General features: G+C 36.6%; 1 pseudogene; it reads right to left on the bottom strand.

Moving 5' to 3' along the window:
• Nucleotides 1-482: 482 nt before the first annotated feature.
• On the bottom strand, nt 483-4,089 carry LOC123836129 (V-type proton ATPase subunit E 1-like; annotated as a pseudogene).
• Between the last annotated feature and the right edge of the window lie 2,198 nt (nt 4,090-6,287).

Genomic DNA, 6,287 nt, shown 5'->3' on the forward strand with positions numbered 1-6,287 from the left:
TTCATGGCTTAGATTTTAAATCATATTTACAGATGAGGAACACTTCTAGGTCCAAACAGGTGAACTTCACAGCTACTACTGCTGGCAGGAATGTGCCCCTCCCCATGCATTTTAAGCCTAAAGGGCAGAGGCTTAATGTCAGAGAACATCACCCTCTAGATTGAAGAACTGAAACCAGAGAAAGAGACTTGGTGAAGTTCATGTAACCATCATCTGATACCTTCACCTTTGTGCTACAGAAGCAAATGAAAGCTATGCTACTTTTAGATAAACTAGAAGGAATTATCCTGATCATATTAAATGAAACTTTCTTTCATTAACAATTAGGCCAAGGGCATTAGCTACAGAAGGGTATCCATGGATAAGTATGGAATATTAGAACAGTGAAGAGGAAGCCACACAGATATCCTGTCTCTTCAAATATCAGAAGCTTCTACATCATAGCAGTAGAGCAGTGGATCAAGTCCACCTCTCCCAGAGGCTTAGTCCAAAAACTTCCTGTCGGCATTTGTACCAAATAAGGCTCCCTGCACTTCTGGCAGCATCTGCTGGGCTATGAGATCTAGCCAGCTTTCCAGAGTATTGGAAACTTGTATTTTATGATCTCCATTATGGATCTCAACTCCATCACTACCTCCTCAGGCAGGTAGTCCTCCTGATTAATTTGGACATCGATATCTTTCTTGGTGGCAATTTTATACATAGAAATTGCTTTTGGTACTGCAGCCTTTACCAGAGGGAAACCTTGTGTCCTGAAAGGTACACACATTCGGGGCTCCGACAGTTGGTACAAACCCTGGAGGACCAGTCCATCCAGCAGCACTGGGTACCTGGCTGTGTCTTTTATCACTTTGCTGAGCCTCTGTTTCACTCCATTTAGTAGGTCTGTAATAAGGTCACCTCTCACTCTGAGGACTTTGGGCTTTGCTTGATTCATCAAATTGGATGTCTGAATTTTTTTCTGCTGTTCCATCTGCTTTCATTTCTTCTCATAGTATTCCATAATCTTTTGGTCTTTGGGTCTGCCCAAGACGACCTTTCTCAATCTTGAACTCTTCCTCTGCCTTCACATCTATTCCTTTGGCTTTCTCGTTGGCTTCTTGCTCATATAAAAGCCATCATATGCTTCATCTGCTTTTGCATATCAGCATCACTGAGGGTCTGGTGAAGGCGATGCTAGGCTGGTGGGCAACTGACTCCAGTTTAGGTTTGAAAGGGGTGGTGGAAGGAAGGCGAAAGGAAAATCCAGCGCAGGTTTTGGCTTCCTTTGCTTTATAACTCCGGCTTCTGGTTCTTCTCAGACAATTTTTGCATCACGGTTTCCATCTCATAGTCCAAGATTGATATTCCAGCTCAAACTATCACATCTGCATGTCAGCCAGAAGGAAGGAGAAAAAATACTGGGAGGGGACATTTCTCCTTTAAGTACATCTTCTGTTAAACACACCTTTTCCTCCACATGGATGCCACTGCTCCGAGCAGTCAAAATCGCAAATCTAGCTGCAAAGGAGGCCTGGAAATACAAGTCCTATGTTGCACAATTGTACACACAGGAATCACTGGGAAGATCAATTGCTGAAGCAAAAGGAAAGAATATGTAAAGAGGAAAATTATCTGCCTTAGGAGCTTATTTGACTATGAGATTTTGGGTCATCTTCTTATCTGGATAACTTCACCAGAAAAATTCATTAAAAATATTTTGAACATTAAAAAGAGACCCTTGTATTACCTGATAAAAGCAGTACTAAAATTCCTTTGTATATTTCCAAACTGGATGGTAGTGTTGAATAGGTAAACTACTTTTCCCCTTATTTTGCTGACATTTCCTAATAACCTGATACATACAGAATAAAGATTCTGAAGATCACTTTAGACGGCTTTTTGAATCAAAGGGGATGAGTTTTTCAGGAATTCTAAGCATCTAACAGCATTAGAGAAGGGAGTTAATATCTTTGTCTTATTCAACAACATACACATTGATTCTTAACATTGTGCAATACAAATAAAAAAGACAAGACTAGCCCATTTTGAATAGATTATCTTTTTTCTTAATCTAAAATTAAATGGAACACCTCACTTATTATTGACTGCTTATAAACAATTACATTCTTCTCATTTAGGTACATACTTTCAGGTACTTAATTTTATAGCTTGAATGAATCTGTTTTTATTTATACGAAATTTATTTCATTTTTATTTTAATTTTAAATGTAGTAACAGTGTTTTATATTTTTTACAAATTCTTTAATTTAGTAAATTAATTTCATGGTCCATATAGAAATATATTAAGCACAGGTGGTAGTTGGAGATGGCAAAAATGTGAATGTGGTAAATAAATGACAGTTAAACAACATGGAGAAAAATGTACTTATTATATCCTTCAAGCAATCTTTCATATATAATATTTAGACCAGTTAAACTTTTGGTGGTTAAATGATATGCAGTAAGTTTGAGATTTTTTTTTTTTTTTTTTAGTTTTAGATATTTTTGAAGGACACTTTCTCAATGTTCCATTTTTTTTTTTTTAAAGATTTTATTTATTTATTTGAGAGAGAGAGAGAATGAGAGACAGAGAGCATGAGAGGGGGGAGGGTCGGAGGGAGAAACAGACTCCCTGCTGAGCAGGGAGCCCGATGCGGGACTCAACGCGGGACTCGATCCAGGGACTCCAGGATCATGACCTGAGCCGAAGGCAGTCGCTTAACCAACTGAGCCACTCAGGCGCCCTCAATGTTCCATGTTTAAGGCAGAAACATGCATTAATAGCCAATGACCTGTGAAGAAATTTATACATAAAAATAAAGTACCTAATATCTATAGACTTTATCCACCTTCACAGAGTTGATACAGAAAGTGTCAGAGCACCAGTATTAATAACAAATAATGAATCATGACTCATGAGTTATAATAAAATATTCATTTATGATCTAACTTCTAGCAAAATAGCTTCTTTGATTCACTAGAAAATATACTGCTTGCAAGAGGCATGCCTCTGGTTATTACGTGTATTTTTGATGGTATAAGTCCTGTATTGGCCATCATTTCCACAACTAATTTGTAATGAATGTATCTTACTAACATTTCTGTGTCTGTTGATAAAATCAATAGTAACCAAGAAAATTTCTGCTTTACTTACCGTACACTCAATAATAAAAATGTTTTTACAGTTATTAATATCCATAAAAAATTCACAACTTAATGATATATCAGCACAAAACACTTATACATTCCCACATCAGCCTACATTTCTCAAACTGTTTTTGTTTTGTTTTTTGACTGGTACACTTTAGTATATTACAGTTCTGGTGACAAAGTGATAAAGGGATCCAAACCACAACATGTTAGGAATAACTAAAATACTGTCATTACTAAAGAACAATAATAACTCCTGGAGTCTATGAAAGCATCTTCAGTTGCCTAATCATTAAGCTTGCCTGTCTTACACTGTGTCAGAGTTTAGGTTAAAATCTTTATTTCACTGACCAAATTCTTGCCTATGTTCATGGAGCAGAGTTCTCACATGTTCTAATAAAGACATTTTCAAGTGTCTGGCTTCACGGTGCGCTATGTCTCATCTCTCACTTTTCAGCTCATCAAACATTGTCATAACAGAATATATACTCAATTATAGCAACAGTGAACCTCACATATTTATCAAAGTGGGGCACACTGTGAAAACTTGGCAGGACATCAAAGGGCCATGGAAAAGTTTGAGAACCACTGGATCCAAAACAAAATAAAACAAAACAAAACAAAACAACCACAATTTGCTTCAATTGTGAATGGTCTATCATCTCATCTATGTTCTTTTGACTAAATATGTGTTAGTATTCTACATACGTATCTCTTTTCCAATATGAATGTATTTTTTATCGTTCTTAGATTTTTTTACTTGAGTGCCATCTGTCTTCATATTTAAGAAGTAAACCTGTTAGTATGTTTACAGATATTTTAACATTTGATAAAATGTGTGGCGTACCCAGTATGATACTCATACGTGTAGGAGATACTGTCAGAGTTTTGACTACATACTCTGGATGCTACCATTTCAATATTTTCCTGAGGGCTTCCAAATCCCATCATCTGCATCTCTATTCCTGAGGGGTTTTTTTTTCCCCTGAAAATACCTAAAACTATTCCTTCCAAGTGTACAACAGGCCAGAAGTCCTGCGGAGTTAACATCCCTTGGAAATAGCTCTCAACCAGAGATTGATGGGAATTGTGTATAAATGTCTCAGTGCCCTTCTTCTTTTGTTGAGATAATTTTGAGGCCCAGAGTCTTCCTGTAGTAATGAACTCCAGCTACCTATCTGGATGGATAGCTGGCCTAGTCACACTCCCAATACTGGCTGCCATCTTTTCCCTGGTCCCCCTCCTCCCTCTTCCAGCAACTCTCAAAAATGGCCACTTGCACTTGTAATTTTTACTCAAATGTTTCCTCCTTAGTTTGGGGAAACAAATTAAGGCAATATGATAAATATATTTCTGAATTTTCCTTTTTGCAACTGTCCTTTAGTCTTCTCTTCTTTTGTCTTAATATAATATCTTAAAATCACTTGTATAAACATTTAGTTATTACTTTTTTTAAAAGATTTATTTATTTATTTTAGAGATGCAGGAAGGGCCAGAGGGAGGGAGGAAGAGAGAGAGAGAATCCCAAGCGGACTCCCTGCTAAGCAGGGAGACCGATGTAGGGCTCAATCTCCTGACCCCAAGATCATGACCTGAGCTGAAACCAAGAGTCAGATGCTGAGTGTGCTACCCAGGCACCCCAACAGTAACCACTTTCTTGATCATTTTGGTTTGACTCACACTACCACCAGTTTTCTTCCTAAAACACAGGGTTGGACTCGACTCAAGCCTGTTCCTAAGTTTTCATCGCCTATTCTATAATGGCCTAATGGGCAAAATCTTCCAAAATCTTACTGAGCTGTATTCCTTTAATCTTACCTTCTACCTTATCACCCAGCTTTACTCCTGCCAGACCAGAGAAATGGCCACCTCCAAAGCAAGTTCCCATGCTCTCTTAATCTTCAGTGCTTCTGCTCATGCTGCTTTCTCTGCCTAGACTGGTGTTGTTCAACACAGTAGCCATTAATCTAAATTAATAAAAATTAAATATATTTAAAAATTCAATTCAAACATTTCAAGTTCTCAGCTAAGAATTATGTGGCTACCATAATAGACAGTACAGATATAAAATATTTCTATCATCACAAAGTTTTATTGGACAGAGCTGGTCTGGAGCATTCTTTTATATCTAGTTTTTAAAATACTATTTCTTTTTTCTTTTAAGTTCTATCTTTAAGCTAACTTTCTGGGGTGCCTGGGTGGCTCAGTCCGTTAAGCGTCCAACTCTTAATTTTGGCTCAGGTCATGATCTCAGGGTCATGGCATCAAGCCCTGTGTCAGGCTCCGTGCTCAGTAGAGGTCTGCTTGAGATTCTCTCTCTCCCTCTGCCGCTCTGCCTGATCACGCTCTCGCTCTCTCTCAAATCATAAGTCTTAAAAAAAAAAAAAAAAAGTTTTCTGTGAAAATTCTCCCAAAGTAGAACTAATTTTGTCACATGTCTCTATTCATTCACTGATTTAACTTTATTTCAATCAATCACATGACAGATACTGTGTATTTTATTTATGAATATTGGTGCATATAAATCATTTATGCATGGGAAGATTTCTTAAAGACAAAATAAGTGCACTCATTTTTGTATTTTTTAAGACACTTAGCAAAATGTTTTACTTATCAACAAATATTCATTTAATTCTTATGAACTAGTTTAACTGAACTAAACACCCCTCTAGATATTATTCCTGTAAGCTTCTTTTGAACCACTTCTTTCCTAATGCTGTATTTTGCTGTCATTACTTAGAATCTACAGTCTTTACTAAATTTTGAGAGCTTATGGAAATTTTGAATCTTAATTGTATCATCTAGTCTAAATTAATAATGGCATTTCTATATTACATATAAATTTGATACATGGTTTATTTCTCAGAGTACTAATATTTTCATTTCTTCTTTGACATCAAAAACACTGATGGGAGCTTCCAATTCCCTTTTATCATTATAAGAATCTAGAGAAGAGAAACCATGTCCATATCATTAAATGTGCCTATTTCCTTGTATAGAATTTTGCTTAATGTCTGCTTTATTTTGATGCTTGTTGTCACTTCCAGGCCAATTTGTAGAGATAATTCATGCACACAAGTAGAGCTGGAGTGCTTAAAATGTTCTTCAACATAGGGAACTGGGTCCTTGTTATATTCCATTTATTTAATTAAACA

Source organism: Mirounga angustirostris, unplaced genomic scaffold (genome assembly GCF_029215605.1).
Source record: "Mirounga angustirostris isolate CCGP_5_RB_7025 unplaced genomic scaffold, mMirAng1.0.hap1 SCAF_12, whole genome shotgun sequence".
Lineage (NCBI taxonomy): Eukaryota > Metazoa > Chordata > Mammalia > Carnivora > Phocidae > Mirounga > Mirounga angustirostris.